This window comes from Nerophis ophidion, linkage group LG15 (assembly GCF_033978795.1).
Source record: "Nerophis ophidion isolate RoL-2023_Sa linkage group LG15, RoL_Noph_v1.0, whole genome shotgun sequence".
Classification (NCBI taxonomy): domain Eukaryota; kingdom Metazoa; phylum Chordata; class Actinopteri; order Syngnathiformes; family Syngnathidae; genus Nerophis; species Nerophis ophidion.
In genome coordinates this window covers 26,010,263-26,033,523 of record NC_084625.1, presented here as the reverse complement: position 1 = coordinate 26,033,523, position 23,261 = coordinate 26,010,263, and positions in this window count along the sequence as shown.

Here is a 23,261-nt window from a genome sequence, read left to right as displayed (position 1 = left end):
TAATTTAGGGCTATATAAGTAAACATTGATTGATTGATTGAAACTTCCCTCCAAAAAAGATACAGTAGTGATTTTAAGTTTGTTTTCTAACAAGATTTAGCACAATTGAAATGCCCAATTTTAGCTCCAAACTGTGAGCGGGCTTGCATTTGTCTGGTGATGTTACCGACAGAAGACGGTTATATTTTATTTGTATGTCTTGGTTGCATCTTCATCCTAAAAATGTATGCCCAGAATTTGAAGGAATTAGCAAACATGTCAAATAGTTTCAAGTATTTCTTATATATATATATATATATATATATATATATATATATACAATCCCTTAATGAATGAGTATATCCATTTGGTCACCGTGTTCAATGGAAAAATCTGATCTGCAAAATTTACAGGCAGCATGCTCCTTACCCTTCGAGCTGTCCTGGATGAATTGAAATAATTGTTTCAAATAATTTTGGAACTTGCAAGCTTACTTCTTCTTCTTACTCGTCGTCGCCATGTCTCTTCTTCGTTCTTCTGCTTTGTCTCCGTTATGTTTTTGGACATTACTACTTGTCATAGTTTTTAAGCAATGCATGATGGGAATCTGGATGTTGTGTGTCGGTATATTAACGTGCCAGCTGGAATAAACACATGCTGAGAAATAGCTCCGTGCCTGCTTACTTTATGGATTAGAGATTAACCTACTATAACGGAGACGTATATAATAGTCTCCTTTTCAGGTGAGAGAGGACGCTAAAGGCAGTACCTTTAAGGCACGCTCCCAATATTGTTGTCCGGGTGGAAATCTGGAGAAATTCGGTAGAATGGTTGCCACGGTAGATTTTCAGAAGGGGCAACTATTCTGAAATTTGGGAGTCCCTCAGGAAAATCGGGAGTCTCCCAGGAAAATCGGGAGGGTTGGCATCTATGCATGTCAACCAGATGCAAGTTTTCAGTTTGTAGCAATACAACTAAAGAAAGGATCAGCCTGTATACATGTTCAAGTTATGTCAATATGAGGAAAGCAAGGTCCTCTCCACTCAATTTGACTTGTAGAACATGGGACGTACCAAGCGGGAGGAATGTAATTTGCAGTGACTACAAATAATACAGGTTTTGCTTGGCGTTTGTATGGGAAAAAATGTAAAAGACTTATGTCAAATATAATCTGGAAAATCAGGAGTACCCTTAAGGGAGGAAAGATTGACTCTGACCTGTAGGAAAACAAAGAAGAACAGACCTGGCACTCACAAACGAGAGAAAAAGAAGGTAAGCTATGTTGCGTCCTCTTCTACTGATGCTTGAGGAAATGCTGAACGAGCATAAGGAAAAACAGGCTTTAGTGGCTATGGAAAAGCAGGGATGTCCGAAAATGGCAACGCTCATAGTGTTAACCATATCAGTTTTGAAGTAATCTTGGACCAGAAAGATAAAAACAAGCTATTAAGTGATCAGAATAATAGTTTGCCTTTATTAACACTGTCTATGTGGGGAAATGGGCGCCAGTTCTGTCGACGGTGCAGCATATCAAGTCTGGTGATTGAAAGGGGGCGTTCCAACTAAAGTTTGTTACCTAACGAATACTCAAAAGGTAATCATGGGAAACGAGTGTCAGATTCATTTTCAAGAACAAAACATACGTAATAAGAATTTGTTAGCAAAACGTTGATCATCTGGATACTCTAGCACAGGGTTCGGCAATCCAATATGTTGAAAGAGCCATATTGGACCAGAAATACAACAAACAAATCTGTCTGGAGCCGCAAAAAGTTAAAAGCCTTATGTGAGCGTTATAATGACAGTAACCTATTAAGTATTTGTCTCCGAGGGTGAGATAACTCCTGGAAATTACTGGCTTAAAACTGCCAAATGTATAGATATGTGTGCCCAAGTTAAAGGACAGGCTTTCTTCTTCTAATGGAGTCATTACAATCTTTGCAAGCTGGGTAACATTTGCTGTTGTCTGGAACAACATGGCACAAAATCAGAAATGCAGCCAGTATGCCATACAGATAATGTGTCATGAGACATGCAAATATAAATTAAATAACACAGAGGACATACTGTAAGTAAAGGATATTAAACGAACTCAAATATACTTACACACGAGGCATGACGATGCAATATGTACACACAACTAGCCTAAATAGCCCTTTAACATGGATTGTTAGCACTCCACGCAAGTCAGAAACATCAACAAAGCTCACCTTTGAGTATTAACGCACAGCATAAACGTTTGGTGGACAAAATGAGACAAATAAGGAGTGGCATAAAACACGTCTTTTTGTGGCAGCGACGGAGGAAGTTGTACATGTAAACAAACTCCGGTGAGTTCAACGACTGCCAAAATTATTTGGAAAAAACGGCGCCGGCCAAATACTCATCAGTGAAGCCTAAACACAAACATGTTAAACAGTGGGCTTTATAACAATTAGGAAGGTTTTGAATTATGTGTGTCCTCCTGCAGATGCATTATTAAAACAACAAATATATTTTGCCCCCAACTTTTTCCCATTTTATAAAAGCTCCAGGGAGCCACTAGGGCGGTGCTAAAGAGCCGCTAAAGAGGGTTGCTGACCTCCGCTCTAGCACATAACATACCATGTTTAGTATTGACCGTGTCTTTTCCAAGGCAAAACATGATTTTGTTCATTGTAAAAGCTGAATGATAGCAGTGCTTAACCTACCTGCTGAGGTTTCCACCTGAACCACATTGGAAATTGCAAAGCATGCATATTTTCGTTAAAAAAAGACGCACAAACCGTGATTTTATATTGAATTTTGTGACTTTAAAGTTGAACAGACCAGTAATTCCATCCATCCATCCATTTTCTACCGCTTATTCCCTTTTGGGGTTGCGGGGGGCGCTGGCGCCTATCTCAGCTACAATCAGGCGGAAGGCAGCGTACACCCTGGACAAGTCGCCACCTCATCGCAGGGCCACCACAGATAGACAGACAACATTCACACCCACATTCACACACTAGGGGCGTGTGATAGTGTTGCCAATCAACCTATCCCCAGGTGCATGTCTTTGGAAGTGGGAGGAAGCTGGAGTACCCGGAGGGAACTCACACAGTCACGGGGAGAACATGCAAACTTTACACAGAAAGATCCCAAGCCCGGGATTTAACTCAGGACTACTTAGGACCTTCGTATTGTGAAGCACATGCACTAACTCCTCTTCCATGGTGCTGCTGACAGACTAGTAATTAAATACTTAAATTAGATACATTTAATGACTAAGTTATACAAAAGTTTGACTGTTGATAGTCTTAATTCCGGTGACCATTGACACAAACTGTCATTGGTGCATAATGATAACATGCTGTTTTGTTGTCATGGCTACTGGCTAGCCTGGCACCGTGGCGCTACTACTTTTATGAGGGCTGCTGTTGGCGTGTTAAGGTGGGAAATAAAGTTAAAAATAGCGTCAGCCTCTGTAATTCTGACGAGACGCTACATTTCTTACAAATACTACACTTGTGTCGGGTTCAGCAGAGGAGTTAGGCACTGATATGTTCCCGGTCTGGTCACAATCGTTAACGTTGGCACCGGTGCCATTACAGAACGGAGTTTTCCATGCCTATCACTTGAAGTCTTTATCTCAACTCCGCAACATTTGGCAACAACACTATATTCCACATCACTCCAATACATTTATTACATCAGATGTTGATTTTGTAAGCTACAAAGAACAGAACATTAATTAAAGGATAAGAATATAGCAGCACCATTCAAAATTAGGCACTGATAGCTACTTATTTTCCCGGTCTGGTCATTATGGAACAGAGTTTTCTATGCCTATTAATAGTACCGTATTTCCTTAAATTGCCGCCAGGGCGCTAATTAATTTAAAACCTCTTCTCACTCCTGCGCTTATTAAAGGCATGCGGTAAAAGTAAGCAAGTGCTAATTATTTTAAAACCTCTTCTCACTCCGGCACTTTGTGATGTAAGCTTGGACTTTAAATTCTACTGAATAGCTCTTAATCGTCTTCCCTTTATGCGATTTCAAATTACCGGTATTGAAATCAGCCTCCTCCATTTTGAAAATAATGACAGGGGAAGTGTCACTCGTGACGTGACGTGTTTGACCAGGCGGTAATACTAAGTATGCGCTAATTATTTTGGGAAGCGAGTTTGACCTGGCAGTAATTCAAGGAAAGCGCATACTATATGACTGACGGCAATTCAAAGCAATACGGTAGCCTCTATCTCAACTCCACGACATCGAGCAACAACAAAATATTCGACATCACTTAAATGCATTTCCAATAATAGCCACATTTCAAGCAACCATAGCCTGCTTCTTTTGTTGTCATAGTTCCTTTGCCTCCAAAAGCCCTGACATAACAAAGACATGTGAGGCAGCAATCATGGTGTAATTCACAAACATATCCATTGTTTAAAAAGGTATTTGCACTGTTTTCACGTCTACTCTTCCAACCGGACTGGGAGATTATCGGCGACAAAACCAATTAAGTGTCGCGCAGCAGGCATAGACTGCATTAAAGTTGACGACAGCCTTTTATGCGCTTTTCATCGACGATTTTGACAAAACACACAAGGTAGCTTCATGCTGTTGATCTCTTGCCAAATCAACAAAGCGCGGGGGATTATCAGGTTTAAGGAGCAGCATTTTTAAAAGTCCTGAACTCAAAAGTGTTTGCGTAACACCTGTGTTTGAGTAACAGAAAACCACTACTTTAAATCCTGTGTTTCTTGATTGGTTTTTTTTGAGTAAATATTTCAATTATTAAAATAAATGTGTTACACAATTTCATAGTCAAGACACAGTTTTGCTCAAATCTGCATATGCGGTGAAAATTAGATGTGTAGTAGAGTTGTCCCGATACCAGTATTTTGGTACCGGTATCAAAATGATTTCGATACTTTTCGGTACTTTTCTAAATAAAGGGGACCACAAAAAATTGCATTGTTGGCTTTAATTTAACAATAAATCTTAGGGTACATTAAACATCCATTCATTCATCCATCTTCTTCTGCTTATCCGAGGTCGGGTCGCGGGGGCAACAGCCTAAGCAGGGACACCCAGACTTCCCTCTCCCCAGCCACTTCGTCTAGCTGTTCCCGGGGGATCCCGAGGCGTTCCCAGGCCAGCCGGTAGACATAGTCTTCCCAACATGTCCTGGGTCTTCCCCGTGGCCTCCTACCGGTTGGACGTGCCCTAAACACCTCCCTAGGGAGGCGTTCGGGTGGCATCCTGACCAGATGCCCGAACCACCTCATCTGGCTCCTCTCGATGTGAAGGCATATGTTTCTTATTGCAGTTTTGTCCTTAAATAAAATAGTGAACATAGTTGACAACTCGTCTCTTAGTAGTAAGTAAACAAAGGCTCCTAATTAGTCTGCTGATGTATGCAGTAACATAGTGTCATTTTTCATTCTATTATTTTGTCAACATTTAGGACAAGTGGTAGAAAATGTATTATTAATCTACTTGTTCATTTACTGTTAATATCTGCTTACTTTGTCTTTTAACATGTTCTATCTACACTTCTCTTAAAATGTAATAATCACTTATTCTTCTGTTGTTTGATACGTTACATTGGTTTTGGATGATACCACAAATTAGGGTATCAATCCAATACCAAGTCGTTACAGGATCATACATTGGTCATATGCAAAGTTTATAAACATAATATGAATTTAAAAAAAAAACGAAAGAAGATGTTGTGATTCCAAAAGATATTGACGTAATCAAAGTAGTATCGACTAGATACGTGCCTGTACTTGATATCATTACAGTGGATGTTAGGTGTAGATCCACCAATGGCGTTTGTTTTCATTTTGATGCCGGTGAGCTACGGTGTGGTGTGAAACATGTTTAGCTATTCCTCGTCCTTGTAGGAAACTTACTTTGTCGCCCTGGAGGCGAGGATTGGTGATTTAGAAGTATCTAGAACACCGTTAGCCACTAGCTAGCCATGTCTTAAAGCACCTCTTCCTGGGGGCGTATCAGTGTTACAACTTCACCTTTATCGTCAGTTTTTAAGCCAAAATGTGTCCTTTTTCCCTTTTCAGTCTACACACTCTGTCGGTCTGTAAGTATGCCGTGATTGTGTATCGCCGAACATGCTCGTCTGCTTGTAAAACCAGCAATGACTCCATGTGACGATGACGCAGGCGCGGGATGGTGCAGGACCGGTACTTTTCAGAGGTGGTATAGTACCGAATATGATTCATTAGTATCGCGGTATTATACTAATACCGATATTCCGTACAACCCTAATGTGTAGTCAGACCAAATATAGGATAATCCAATCTAATACTCAGTATCGGTATCTGTGTGATATTAGACAGAAAAATGATAAATAAATGATGAATGGGTTGTATTTGTATAGCGCTTTTCTACCTTCAAGGGACTCAAAGCGCTTTGACACTACTTCCACATTTACCCATTCACACACACATTCATACACTGATGGAGGGAGCTGCCATGCAAGGCACTAACCAGCACCCATCAGGAGCAAGGGTGACGTGTCTTGCTCAGGACACAACGGACGTGACGAGGTTGGTATTAGTTGGGGACTGAACCGGGGACCCTCGGGTTTCCACTCTCCCACTGCGCCACAAAAAAAACATAAGTCCTCTGATTGGTTTCAAACACCTAATTTATCCCATAAATGCTCATTTTAATGTTGCCTGATGTATAATAAACAAACGCAGAGTGCCTTAAGTGGCCAGGTACTGTGTGCGATTACATTATACATTTTCAAGGGATAATGCCATTATTTCTATGTATGGTTATTATTATTTAATTTGTGGTCAACATAGAATTAATATTATCTGACCTTGATGTACAATATCTAATTGTTAACTACAAGTAATAGTCTTTTATCATTAGTTTATAGACTCAGGGTGTACATTTTTAGCAACATTTCACTGAGTCATGCTTTCTTCCTTGAGGGGAGTAAAATATTTTTGGCACAGTTTGAACATGTTTCTTTTTGTGTTTATTTTAAGCTAAGTACATGCATGCAATTCCTATAATAAGACAGGTTTAGCTGGTTTAGCTTTAGTATGATTCAGTTTCAAAACGATCCAGATATAGCTAGCTAGCTAGCTGAAGTTTTTTCTTTGTGTTCATTATTGGTTGTTGACTTTAAGTAACTATTGAGACATGTATCAGCTTGAGGCTACTTTTATGTTGACAACGTTATGATAGGCAGAGGTGGGTAGAGTAGCCAGAAATTGTACTCAAGTAAGAGTACTGTTACTTTAGAGATTTATTTCTCAAGTAAAAGTAAGCAGTAGTCATCCAAATATTTACTTGAGTAAAAGTAAAAAGTATGTTGTGAAAAAACTACTCAAGTACTGAGTAACTGATGAGTAACCTGTTTGTTTAATGATTACGGCAACAAATAATGCACAAAAACATAAAAATAGCAATGAGCAAATTCATAGCCAGGAATATCTCTTAAGCAACTAAAACAATAATATATATTAAATAATAATACATTAAAATAAAAAAATTAAGGCAAATTGAGCCACAATAACTTAACAGCACCATAGACTCAGTAGGCATTAATCGATTGATTGAAACTTGTATTAGTAGATTGCACAGTACAGTACATATTCTGTACAATTGACCACTAAATGGTAAAACCCCAATAAGTTTTTCAACGTTAATCAATTACTTAATAAATGACCAAGTCGAGGTGATTTACCTCATATATACACAGACATATCATATATATATATATATATATATATAAATATATATATATAATATATATATTTTGCCGTTTTTGTTTACATGTTAAAGGTGTTTTAATGAATAAACATGCATGTTTAACATATAGATTCCTATCTTTTATGAAGACAAGAATATAAGTTGGTGTATTAACTGATTCTGATGACTTGTATTGATTAGAAACAGACAGTATAGTGCTAATAATGTCCACATTTTCAAATGGAGGAGAAAAAAAGTTCCTCTTTTCTGTCTAATACCACATGAAAGTTGTTGGTTTTTGGCATCTTATTTGTCCAGCTTCCATATTCGTTTTTATACACTTTACAATAAATACATTGGTGGCAAACTCCGTAGCTTGCTAGCTTGTTTGCGCTGGCTTTCAGAGACTCTTATTTTGTTAGCGCAGGCGCGATGGAGCGGCACTTTTATTGTGAAGACAGGAACTGTGCGATCAGTCTTTAGGCTTTGACGGGAAGTACGGTTGAAATAAAAAGTGTCTTTTTTCCTTTACACTTTCGATTGATTGATTGAAACTTTTATTAGTAGATAGCACAGTACAGTACATATTCTTCACAATTGACCACTAAATGGTAACACCCCAATAAGTTTGTCAACTTTTTTAGGTCGGATTCGACGTGTGATGGACACGTGACCGTCTGTATTTGTTTGATTGGTCCAACGTCACCAGTGACTGCATTTGATTGGTGAAACGCAGGCATGCGTAGTTCCTACTTTGAATGCGTGTCTGACAAAATCAAAACAAACAAAACGTGCATTAACACGTAAAGTAAAATGATTGGCTACACCCACTACCTCTTATTATAAACTACACTGCACACCAGGGTTGCAAACGTACGGCCTGTGTGCCGGATCAGGTCTGCGAACAGGTTTTACCCAGCCCGCGAGATGAGTTTCCGCAGTGTGAAAATGAGCTGAAATGTTTAAATGAAAGTAACTGCTGTTCTAAATGTGTCCACCAGATGTCGCAATAGCAAGTCTTTGTATCCTCAGCGGCCAGGCACATGACTTCAGAGGGGGCGGAGCCATGTGTTGTGTTAAGATAGAGCTTATGTTTCCGTTTATCAGTGATAGTATACATGTGGATAGGTACATTCATGCCTTGATTGTCAAAGATGTTGTTGGTAATGGGCACACATTTTTGGGGTGCACATTAATATGCTCAATTAGTATGCATCTACTTCTAACTTTGTGTGCGATTGATGATATGAGTCCAAATTCACAAGTTTTGTTGTAGATGATGCTATGCACATTTATGCACAGAAAAGAACACATGATGTTGGTACATCAGTTGAGGAAAATGAGTAAATTACATTAATAATGTCCTGTAATTTGACTATGATATTGTTATTAATCTAATCTTCAAATAGATAAAAATGACCAACAATGGGAGCCTTTTAAATTTCTGCTAAACTCAACTCCACCTATTTGACTAATTAACATTATCACATCGTTTATTCAGAAGGTTACCATGAATTGATTTACGTGGATCCCGATTTAAACAAGTTAAAAAACGTATTCGGGTGTTACCATTTAGTGGTCAATTGTACAGAATATGTATTGTACTGTGCAATCTACTAATAAAAGTTTCAATCAATCAATCAATCAAGGTATAAATAATGACAAATAAAAACAGAATGCTATCATGTAAGTGTTAAAAAACAGAAAACAGAACATTGATATTTACATTTTTAGAAAAAAAAGAAAACAATCTGAAATTGTCTTTTGTTTTAGGTTATCATGCCCTGATTTTACCAGTCCGGCCCACTTGGGAACAGATTTTACTCCATATGGCCCCTGAGCTGACAATGAGTTGACACCCATGCTATACACGGTGTTAGGAACCGGTGAGGTGGATCCCAAGGATGCAGAGACGTTTGGTTTGTGGAGAATTGTTCTTCCTTTTATTTTGGAGGAAGGACGACGTAGCAAAACAAAGGCGATGGTGGAAGCACAAAAACACACCATGTAAAACTACAATGATAAATTACCAACACTAAACCAAAAGCGCTAGACAAGGCTAGGAACAATACTAAACGAAAAAAGTAAAACAGAGAAACAAAGTACAAAAAAAAAGCGCTAGACGAGGCTAGGAAGAATACTTCATGAAAGTAGTTATACGGAAAAAACTAGATACAAAATAAAGGCACTAGACTAGGCTAGATTAATACAGGCAAACCTGAGATGATGCACGAAACGAACTAGAGAGTCCGCTGGCGAGACAAATGACACATGCGTCTGTAGTAAGCAGTTGACAAAGTTCCGGCGCTCACAGGCCGTCAGCAGCCAGGTTAAATAAGCTGACCCTAATCAACACCAGGTGTGTGCTGCTGCCCTGCGCCAGCTGCACTCCATACTGTGGACATGGTGTGCAAACAAAAACAGAAATAAGCAAGGAAAATTTAGATTAATGTTTTACTGTAACAGATGGTCCTGACCAATGTCAAATCGCGTATGTACAATCATTTCCCTCAAAATATGATACAAATTAAGTTTCTGGTACAAACATTTTGTTATTTCCCATCTGGAAACAGTAAATCCCAGAATACAGTGTGTCATGTCCTTCTTAACTGTCTATGCAACGTCAAGGCTTGGTTAGCCCAGAATTTTTTAATAATGAATGAGGGAAAAACGGAAAGTTTAGTTTTTGGTCCGGCCCTCACTGACTTGGGACCATTGCAAAATGATGTGCTTCCCAAAGTCACCAGCCTTGGCGTCACTATAGACAGCGATTTTAAACTAGACAAACAAGTCAATGGCGTTTTAAAATCGTGTTTTTATCACCTTCGTCTTTTAGTAAAGGTTAAACCATTTTTATCTTTTAACCTTTTTGAACAAGTCGTGCATGCTTTTATTTCAAGTGGCCTGGACTACTGCAATGCACTTTATGCTGGGATTAGCTAAAAAGCTCTCTCCCGGTTGCAGTTAGTCCAGAAGGCGGCAGCACAACTTTTAACAGGGGCCAGGAAATGCCAGCATATAACCCCAATTCTTCAGAGTTTGCACTGGCTCCTTGTTCATTTTAGAATTGATTTTAAAACATTGCTGTTTGTTTTTAAATCTTTATATGGACTGGCACCTCAATATATCTCAGACCTCATCCAAATTTACTATCCTGCGCGCGCTCTGAGGTCCGAGAGCCAGTTCCAGCTCGTGGTGCCCAAGACCAGACTTAAGACCAGGGGAGACAGGGCCTTCTCTGTGGTCGGCCCTAAGCCCTGGAACACTCTGCCCCTCCATGTTCTAACTGCTTCCACAGTGGAGTGTTTTAAGTCTCGTCTTAAGACCCACTTTTATTCTTTGGCTTTTAACACTACGTGAGTTGTGTGGTCCTCTGTCCTCTGTGTTTTTTATACACTTTCTATTTTACTGTTTTAATCGATTTTACCCTTTAAAATTGTTTTTAATCATACTTGTTTTTATATTGTTTTTATTTCATATTGGTTTTGTATGTATTTATTTTTTGTTTGTATTCAGTCATTGGTGGAGCATAATATTGTTTTTTTTTAATATTGTTTTTAACATGGCTGTGCAGCACTTTTGAAACATTATTGTTGTTTAAATGTGCTATATAAATAAAGTGGATTGGATTGCATTGGATTTTAAATGATAATGGTAAATGGGTTATACTCGTATCGCGGTGATCTACCTTTATAGCGCTCTGAACCTATTTCCACATTCACCCATTCACACACACATTCACCCTCTGATGGCGGGTGCTGCCATGCAAGGCTCTAATAACGACCCATCAGGAGCAAGGGTGAAGTGTCTTGCTCAAGGACACAACAGATGTGACTAGGCTGGTAGAAGCTGGGGATCGAACCAGGATCCCTTACAACCATGCCATAATGACTCTTAATACCAAAATCTGCTATTGACAGTTAATGTGTGATTGTCCTCATAAAATTATTATTACAATTCAACAACCAACACAATATACTGTAGTTTCAAAACAATATTAATTATGTTGTATTTTTGAAAGCAAAGGAGTTCTTGTAAATGCCAAAAGGAAATGTACAAGAATGAGGCGACGAAAGAGGAAGAAAAAAAACAGCGTAACCTTGGTTACCTTCCACATCATTGCCCGTGTTTTAATATGTCAGTGCACACACGGTAGAAAAGCCTGCGTTGAATCATTAACTGTAGGAAATAGATCATTAAAAGTTCAAAAGAGATCTAGGTTAAACTCACACAGTGAACACTATACCCTTTAAAAAACTTAAAAGGCACAAAAAGACGCGAGAGGACAATCTATGAATAGTCCAATGAGCTCACGGCTGCCCTGAGGGTCAGCGGTGCATGTCCGCACACGACAAGCCAGTCAGTGGAGTTTGTCATTGAGGACATTTGCATTTCAAACATTTTCCCAGGTTTTTTCGACGTGATGTGACGTGTGTGCGGTCAGGTCAGGTGATCTACCGGAGTCGAACTTCGACCTTTTTATTTTGCAAAATATGTGCTTAAAAAGACTGATATGAGGCTCCCTCAAAATGTAAACAATATCCCAAGTCAATGCAAATATTGGAATTGAATGCACATCTAGTGGATTTGGGGATCTGCTGTTATGTTTCTATTGCAGCTTCTCTTACTATTAAGTTGATTGGAGCCTGATATTTGTAATTAATGGTTTGTACCGACAACAAAAGGATTTGTTTAAATGTCACGAGAAAGGCCTCCCGACTGTCACCGAGACGCTTCTTAGATCCCCCCCCACGTCGCGCTCAACTTCTGAGATCATGGCCTAATGATGACCCTAGGCCCACTTTTAATCACCATTTGTCTTGCCCCTTTAACATATCATTCCACTCCCCTGCACAGGTTTAATTCTTGCATAGATATGACCGTTAACTGCCCTTTAGACACAATCTTTGAGGGCCACATTCATGGATTTCCTTGCATTTATTAATTGTGTCCTACCATGCAAGAGGAACTTAATCCTCAAACCCTTCGAGGCGTCTCATCATGACGCATGAATGCAACAAAGCCCCAAAAAGTCCTAACCAAAATAACAGGAATTACACATAAACCAAAGGATGGGTCTATAAAGTACGATTGGAAAAGAAGAGCAGACGAGGCAGCCAGTCAGGAAATAGCCTCTACCTAATGATGCACAGCTGGTTAGGATGACGGGTGAGGAGGAAGCTGATTGGTTGGGCGCAGCAGGAAGAGGGTGGGGCTAACATGACCAGGTGAAACTAATAATCAGAGTAAAAAAAAAAAAACAACAAAAAAAAAACATGACACCAAATGTCCAAGGGGGTATTATTTTTTAGAATGGCGTACAATTGAAAATTCTATCAGTTTGTAAATAATTAAACATTATGTAAACCCTGAGAAGAGGGGAATTTGGTGGTTTTCAAACCAACAAAGAGAGGTAAGTCAAAGTCTGAATAGGTTACCATGGTAGCTTACACTGTGAACCTAACCTAAACTAGCATTATATAAGACTGCTAAAATATATATAATGTTATTCAATTGAAAAAAAACCCTGAAATAGATATTCAATATTACTTGTAATTGTTTGGATCAATGAATTAATATAGAGAAATGTGCATTTAGTTTTTTTCAATGTGAACGCAGCGTCCTTGAAATGAATGCAAAACCATCCAATGGTTCTCATGAGGTTATTACATGAATTGAAGAAAGTTAACTGTAAAAAATCTTATTATTATAATTGCTTTTACCTTAACTACGGTATTTCCTTGAACTGCCGCAGGGCATATAGTATGCGCCTGCCTTGAATTACTGCCGGGTCAAACTCGCTTCCCAAAATAATTAGCGCATGCTTAGTATTACCGCCTGGTCAAACTCGTGACGTCACGAGTGACACTTCCCCTGTCATCATTTTCAAAATGGAGGAAGCTGATTTCAATACCGGTAATTTGAAATCGCATAAAGGGAAGAAGATTAAGAGCTATTCAGTAGGATTTAAGGTCCAAGCTTACATCACACTCAATTTTTTACTGCATATTTTTGGTAAGTGCCGGAGTGAGAAGAGGTTTTAAAAAAATTAGCACATGCTTACTTTTACCGCATGCCTTTGGTAAGCGCAGGAGTGAGAAGGGGTTTTAAATAAAATAGCGCCCCGGCGGCAATTCAAGGAAATACGGTATATTACATGTATATGTTGAAATTAAACATATTTACAAAGTAGATATGTAGGCATTTAATCATTGTAATTATGATTCTGTAGAAAATCAATCAATCAATCAATCAATGATTATTTATATAGGCCTAAATCACTAGTGTGTCAAAGGGCTGCACAAACCACAACACAAACCACTACGACATCCTCGGTAGGCCCACATAAAGGCAAGAAAAACTCACACCCAGTGGGACGTCGGTGACAATGATGACTATGAGAACCTTGGAGAGGACGAAAGCAATAGATGCCGAGCGGGTCTAACATGATACTGTGAAAGTTCAATCCATAATGGATCCAACACAGTCGCGAGAGTCCAGTCCAAAGCGGATCCAACACAGCAGCGAGAGTCCCGTTCACAGTGGAGTTGGGAAATTGTGTTAGATGTAAATATAAACGGAATACAATGATTTGCAAATCCTTTTCAACCCATATTCAGTTGAATATGCTACAAAGACAACATATTTGATGTTCAAACTGATAAACATTTTTTTTTTTTGCAAATAATCATTAACTTTAGAATTTGATGCCAGCAACAAGTGACAAAGAAGTTGGGAAAGGTGGAAATACATACTGATAAAGTTGAGGAATGCTCATCAAACACTTATTTGGAACTTCCCACAGGTGTGCAGGCTAATTGGTAACAGGTGGGTGCCATGATTGGGTATAAAAACAGCTTCCATGAAATGCTAAGTAATTCACAAAGAAGTATGGGGCGAGGGTCACCACTTTGTAAGCAAATTGTCGAACAGTTTTAGAACAACATTTATAAACGAGCTATTGCAAGGAATTTTGGGATTTTACCATCTTTTGTCCATAAAATCATCAAAAGGTTCAGAGCGTCTGGAGAAATCATTGCACGTAAGTGATGATATTACGGACCTTTGATCCCTCACGCTGTACTGCATCAAAAACCGACATCAGTGTGTAAATGATATCACAATATGGGCTCAGGAACACTTCAGAAAACCACTGTCATTAACAACAGTTAGTCGCTACATCTGTAAGTGCAAGTTAAAACTTTACTATGCAAAGCAAAACTCATTTATCAACAACACCCAGAAACACCGCCGGCTTCGCTGGGCTGAGCTCATTTAAGATGGACTGATGCAAAGTGGAAAAGTGTTCGGTGGTCTGACAAGTCCACATTTCAAATTATATTTGGAAACTGTGGACGTGGTGTCCTCCGAAACAAAGAGAAAAATAACCATCCGGATTGTTGTAGGCGCAAAGTTAAAAAAACAGCATCTGCGATGGTATGGTGGTGTATTCGTGCCCGAGGCATGGGTAACTTACACATCTGTGAAGGCACCATTAATGCTGAATGGTCCATACAGCTTGTGGAGCAACATATGTTGTCATCCAAGCAATGTTATCATTGACGCCCCTGTTTATTTCAGCAAGACAATGCCAGACCACGTGTTACAACAGCGTTGCTTCGTAGTAAAAAAGTGCGGGTACTTTCCTGGCCCGCATGCACTCCAGACATGTTTCCCATCGAAAATGTGTGGCGCATTATGAAGCGTAAAATACGTGAGCGGAGACCCAGGACTGTTGAACGACTGAAGCGCTACATAAAACAAGAATGGGAAAGAATTCCACTTTCAAAGCCTCAACAATTAGTTTCCTCAGTTCCCAAACGTTTATTGAGTGTTGTTAAAAGAAAAGGTAATGTAACACAGTGGTGAACATGTCCTTTCCCAACTACTTTGGCACGTGTTGCAGCCATGAAATTCGAAGTTAATTATTATTTGCAAAAAAATATGTTTAGGAGTTTGAACATCAAATATCTTGTCTTTGTAGTGCATTCAAATGAATATGGGTTGAAAAGGATTTGCAAATCATTGTATTCCGTTTATATTTACATCTAACACAATTTCCCAACTCATATGGAAACAGGGTTTGTACATAAATACAATACCTTTCCAAGAAGATGTAAAATGGCAATTATTTTTCTTATTTTAAGAAATGTCAGCATATACAGTAGTACACTAACAAAGGACATGGTTAAAAAAAAACAAAAAAAAAATATATATATATATATATATATATCTAAGTATATATATATATATATATATATATATATACATATATATAAATATGTATGTGTGTGTGTGTATATATATATATTTATTAAGCTGCAATTAAGGAGAGCAAAACGTTGATTAGGTTGCAGATATGTATATACTTGCAAGGCCATTTTAAGACGAACATTTGAAGAGAAGCTAGAGACAAGGTCGGCCAACCCAGCCGGTAAAAAATGTTTTCCGGCACTTCCAATCGAATCAGCCAACTATGGGCCGTACCCCTTGGCTTCCGGCTTCCAATGGGTGCTGCAAATTGCGAGTGAAAATATTTCAATTCTTGATTTTTTCAGGTTTAATGTTTTAACAATTATTTAAATTTTGACAGTAACACATAGAGCTATGTTTAAGTTGTTGATTCCAGTTTTATTTTTAAATGCATTGGAAAATAGCCCGTTGTGTACCTTATTGTGGGGATTTAATGATCAGTAATTCGCAAGTGTGTTTCTGTATAGTATTTCTCCAACCATGGTAATGTGATGACATAAATAATGGTATTTTGAGAGCTATTTATAAAAGTCATACTAAGTAGGACATCACTGAAGGCTGATGTGTAAAATGCATGTTCACTTGCGTGGTTTGCGTTTATCTGACATTGTAAAGTCCAGGGTATGTTATATAAATCTGTATCATGAGGTATGGTGGAGTGGTATATTCCCACATAGATTCCTTTTGTAAATAAACAGACAATATCTGGTCAATATTTATTCAACAGTATTGTAATAAAATGCAAATCATGGGAAAACAAGATGATGCAAAAACATACTGACTTTTCACAAGAAATCAATGAAGTCTTAGGACTTTTGAGTTCAACATGTCCAACAAGGTCAGAAAGTCGTCCTGCAGGAAATTATGAAATGTTGAGGGTCAGACAAGTAGGGCCCTATGAAATCCATTTATTTTTTTTCCAAATTATTCTTTATTTTATTTTAATTTTCCAGAATTCCCCCTTTTTGCTGGTTTAGTGTCACAACTTTTTCCACCAAAGGTTGCATAATGATAAGTACATTTGATACATTTTGTACATTAAATATGCTAAAACCAATATAATATGCCAGTATACACTAAACTATTAAAACAGGTAATATTGGCCTTTGTGTGTGACAAAGCAATTGTGTTATAGCTAATACATCCCATTCATAAGACATTCATTTAATTTTGTGAACATGTCAAAGATCCCCCCCAAAAATAGACTGTGTTGTGCAAATGGAACCCATGCTACACTTTGGACCCCACTTTTTTTTTTGTTGTGCTAACCAAACTAGCCAAGCTGTTGAGTATTGTAATAGTGTGTAACAATCTAACATCTGAAATCAAGGTGAAACATTTTTTTTAATACATTCTAATGCAGTGGTGCCCATTACGTCGATCGCAAGCTACCGGTCAATTGCGGAGGGTGTGTCAGTAGATCGCCATCCAGGCCTTAAAAAATACACCTAAAAATTAGCGATCATCAATCTTCATTAACACGTCACTTTCGTCACATGATTGACATTCACAGCATCCGAGGGTCTTGTGAGATGACGCTGGCTGATGTGCGATCATTATTAAGAAAAAAATTACTGACAGGAAGGCGAGAAACCAGTTTTTATTTCAACAGACTGTCATGCCGTACCTGCCGTCAAAACTCTAAAGACCGACTACACAGTTCCAGTCTTCACAATAAAAGCACTGCTCAATCCTGCCCACGCCAACAAAATAAGAGTCTCAGAAAGCGTGCACAAGCTAGCAAGCTACGGAGTTTGCCGCCAATGTATTTCTTGTAAAGTGTTTAAAAAAGGGGATTGGAAGCTGGACAAATAAGATGCCAAAAACCAACCACTTTCATGTGGTATTGGACAGAAAGGAGGACTTGTTTTCTCCTCCATTTGGAAATAAGGACGTTATCAGCACTACTGTCTGATTCCAATCCATGCAAGTCATTGGAACCAGGCAATACACCAACTTATATTTTTGTCTTCATGAAAGAAAGGAATCTATATGTGTTAAACATGCTTGTATTTTCATTAAACCCCTTTAACTTGTTAACAAAAACATATTTCATACATAAATACATATAAATTATATATATATATGAATGAGGTAGATCCCCTCGACTTGTTCAATTGAAAAGTAGCTGTTCTGCAGAAAATTGTGGGCACCCCTGTTTTAATGTGTATTTGCTTGAAGAATGAAACCAGGGTTCAAATCCCAGTCAGGGTGAATGGCATGAATATGGAATAATTTTACTCTATTCATTAAAATCTATTTCTTTTAATCATTTATAAAATTAGTTATTTTATTATTTGCAATATTTTATTATAAATTATAAGGCCGTTACAGCATCTGCTAAAAAAATGTAATTGAGAACACCTGCCCTATGCTAACAAAACAACAATGCACAGCTGAGTCGGACGAGGGGAAAGGAAGAAGCCGATTGGCTGAGAAAAAACCTCTTCTCACTCCAGCGCTTACCAAAGGCATGCGGAAAATTTAGGCCTGCGCTTAAAAATTTGAGTGTGATGTAAGTATACCATCATGAAAAGCACATTTAATTAAAAAAAACGGTCTTACCTTTACTTATAAATGAAGTCCATGCGCGGCTCCCTCTGATCAAAAGCATTGATAACTTGTTTATAGAAGTCGTCCTTATCTTTCTTCAGTTTTAAAAGTATTTCTGTCTCGATGGAGATCTTCCTTTATTACCTCCTGCTTCGATTGAAAGTCCAGTTTAGAAAACGGTTTTATTTTAGATATGTAATCTTCCATGTTAAAAGAGCAAGCGAGAAGAAAAAATAAAAATACGCTGCTCACTCCTGCTGCTTGTTGTTACTTCTTCTGCAGCCGAGTAGTCGCAAGAAGGATCACTAGCGCCGTCTACCACCAGGAGGTGGGAGTCATTTAATGACTCATATTTGACACACGCACTTGTGACGTGACAAATTTGACCTGGCGGTATTTCTAGGCGTATGCTAATTATTTTGCGAAACGAGTTTGACCCGACGGAAATTCTAGGCATATGCTAATTGTTTTGCGAAACGAGTTTGACCCGGTGTTACTCCTGAGCCGGCGGTAATGCTAAGCATGCGCTAATTATTTTGCAAAACGAGTTTGTGCATACTATATACCCGGCGGCAATTCAAGGAAATACGGTGTATATATGTATATATGTATATTATGATACTCTATTTCATCACATAAAGTAAAATGTCATACAACATTTAGTAAAATTACAAAAAAGTAATACATGAAACTATATTACTTACCAATTAGGATAATTGCATTTTCATTAAAAAAAAAAGAAGAAAATGGGTGGATGGATGGAAAAAAAAAATCTTCAGCTAAATATTGGTTTTGATGGCTCCTTTGTTTGTCACAGACTTGACTGTTCTATTTAGTTGTGACTCACCTTGAGTCAGAATATCTGGCAGTGTCACATCTGCATCTATTTAGGGAAAATCTTTATAATGAAAAAAAAAGTAGTTTTTTTTCCCCGTTTTCAGCCATGCAGCACAAATCTCCTGTGTTTTCTTTAACCTTGTGAACAAACTACAAAAAGTAGCACAATCGATAGAGTGCTTCTGAAGCTCCTGCTTGTATTGTATTTTGAAATGAAAGCTGGAAAAAAAAAGAAAAACAGAATTGCAGCCAAAAGAACAGCTGTATTGAAATAAACCATCATCTCCATATGCTGAGGGAAAACAATCTCTTCACATTATGGAGTCTGAAGATGGGGGGAAAAAAACACTTAATCAACCAACATTGATATTACTTCTGGCAATTAGGAGCATGCTGGTAATGATATGAGTTTTCAGCTGTAAATAATTATGCTGCCTGCGGGCCATACTTTAATTCTCAACTGTATCTATAAACAATAATCAAACCAACAGCGGCAGGGTAAAAGTTGGAGATTTGCGCTCGCAGAGTCGCGTTTTAAGAGCAGCTTATTGGAGCCCTGCGGTGATGCCGCTAGTCAGGTGCATATAGCATACACTCACCGATTGATCAGCAATGGGTGGAAACATATAATCGAGCTCCACTGAATGCTTTGATGATGTGCATGAACTCCAATACAACTTTATTATTTTGCACAAAATAAAAAGTCAATAAAAAAATGGGTCATGCATATCTAAAAAATTGCATTGTGAACACAACAATAGAATTCCGAAGCCAAAAAAGTAGCTCTCATTAGCATATAATGCAATTTTATGGACGAACAAGGGCACTTCAGAGTAAGACGTTACACAATTTGTAAATAACCTTTTTTGTGGCCCAAAAATAAGATGTTGTTGTGGCCCCATTTCGGTGTTTTGAATATCACTGGCGTAAAAGTTTGCAACTTGTAAACAGATTGTGTGTTACATTTTGGTGTCGTTGAGCTTGAATGGTGTCATGGTCGTGTTGGTCTTGACCCCAAAATACGAAGACTGCAGGTAAAGTGTGGGTAAAAAGTGTGCACACAAAGCAAAACAATGATTCAGCCACATGCAGAGGACAGGGCTGGTATAAAAAAATATATTTGGCAACCAGAAACAGGAGTGTCCTGATTGTCAACCAGGACAAGTGATGAATGCAGCACTCAGTCTTGAGGAGGGGTGTCAAACTTGTTTTCATTGAGGGCCACGTCGCAGTAATGGCTGCTTTCAGAGGGCCGCTTTTTAAAAATGAATTTACATTTTGCATGCGGGTAATAACCTGTGATTAATCATGATTAATCGAAATGCAAATTCATTTGATTTTTACTTTTTTGTGTGTATAACTTGCTTTAAAATCATAAATAAAGGTGACAAGCAGATAGTTAACTATTTGTTTTTAGACTTAGACTTTGACAAACTTTAATGATCCCCAAGGAAAATTATTCTTCTCTGCTCCTTCATCTTTTGTCCCGGCACGGCATCCCCGGCGCTTTTTCTGTATTTCCACTGGAATGTCCGGCTGCGATCCCCCATAGCGCTGGGGGCAAGGAGAGCGCAAACAGCTCCTCGAATGCATCTAGTAAAAAAAAATAATAAATAAAAAGAGTATTTTATTGAGAACAATTTTTTCCAGGCTTTCGTGGGCCACATAAAACAAAATGGCGGGCCAGAACTGGCCCTTGGGCCTTGAGTTTGACACATATATTCCAGCGAATAAGTGGCAAAAAGAGACAAACAGGAAATGTAATTGAATATAAGAGTACTGAAAAGGAAACAATACAAAACACAGTAAGATAAATAAAGTCCTAATCTGTCTTGACAGTTTTGACAATGTACACATTCTTTCAAGTCTAGAGGAGTTTCTCAATGTTAAAAAACATTGTAAAAAGTTTTTTTTTTTTTTTTTGCTCCCGCTATGAAAATATAACATTTATAATAATTAATAAGAAAGTTCATAAGAAATGTATTTTCCACAGCCTGGCCCAAAACCAAATAGTATTAGTCTAGGCGGCCAGAACTAGACTTGGCTTTTGGGGGTGTATGCAAAAAAGACACAGCCAACAAAAATGCAGTTTAAGTATTTTTATGATTTGATATTAGGAAATCATGTAGCATTAATATTTTACAAGTTATCCTTCAAAGTATAGGATTTGTATGTCCTTTTAGGTAAACTTTGGCTCTACTTATAATTATACAAGTACCGCATATGTCGTCTGTATATATATACTGTATATATATATATATATATATATATATATATATATATATATATATATATATATATATATATATATATATATATATGTATATATATATACAGGACTGTCTCAGAAAATTAGAATATTGTGATAAAGTCCTTTATTTTCTGTAATGCAACTAAAAACATGAAAATGTCATACATTCTGGATTCATTACGCATCAACTGAAATATTGCAAGCCTTTTTATTATTTTAATATTGCTGATTATGGCATGGAGCTTAAAAAAACTCAAAAATCCTATCTCCTCAGACCAAGTAAAAAAAAATGATTTATAACAGCAAAACGAAATCACACATTTGAGAATGTCAATTAATGCACTCAGTACTTGGTTGGGAATCCTTTTGCATGGATTACTGGATCAATACGGCGTGGCATGGAGGCAATCGGCCTGTGGCATTGCTGAGGTGTTATGGATGCCCAGGATGCTTCAATAGCGGCCTTCAGCTCATTTGCATTATTGGGTCTGGTGTCTTTCAGCTTCTTCTTAACAATACCCCACACATTTTCTATGAGGTTCAGGTCAGGGGAGTTGGCAGGCCAATGGAGGACAGTAATGCCATGGTCAGTACACCAGTTACTGCTGGTTTTGGCACTGTGGACAGGTGCTAGATCATGCTGGAAAATTACACAGCATGTACACAGCTGCATTGACCCTGCACTTGATGAAACACAGTGGACGAAAACCAGCAGCTGACATGGCTCCCCAAACCATTGCTGACTGAGGGAACTTCCGTTGTCTAGAGTTCAGGAGTGGCTTGACCATGGGAATACGGCTATTAAAGCTGTATCTGTTGAAAAGGTCTATGGAGATAATGATTTCATTTTCCAGCATGATCTGGCACCTGTCCACAGTGCCAAAACCACCAGGCTGCTACTGGGCATCCATAACACCTCAGCAATGCCACAGGCCGATTGCCTCCATGCCACGCCGTATTGATGCAGTAATCCGTGCAAAAGGATTCCCAACCAAGTACTGAGTGCATTAATTGACATTTTCAAATGTTTGATTTTGTTTTGCTGTTATAAATCTTTTTTTTTTACTTGGTCTGAGGAAATATTCAAATTTTTTGAGATAGGATTTTTGAGTTTTTTTAAGCTCTATGCCATAATCAGCAATATTAAAATAATAAAAGGCTTGCAATATTTCAGTTGATGTGTAATGAATCCAGAATGTATGACATGTTCATGTTTTTAGTTGCATTACAGAAAATAAAGGACTTTATCACAATATTCTAATTTTCTGAGACAGTCCTGTATGTATATATATATATATATATGTCTCTTTTCTTGACAGCGATTTATTTTTTCATTGCGCTGTCAAGCAATCAGTGGTAGCATGCTGATGTGCACTACAGACAAAGACAAAGAGCATAATTAAATATGAAAGCCGGGACTGACTGTGAGATTAATTAGCTGGGTGTCAATAGCCCATCAATAGCCGATTAACTAATGACACACGGCCCAATGAGGGCTATTGATCTGCTCCTAGTCTGTCGCGTTAATAGCTTGTAGCCGACATTTGGAGTGAAAGCCGACAGAATGTGAAGAGGCTTCGTGCACGAAACTGCCAAAAATCACAAATGTAGTCAAAGCACATTGATGTAATTTGCTCCCGTGGGATGCAGTGATTACTGTGACCACAACTGATCTTATTTGAGTTTG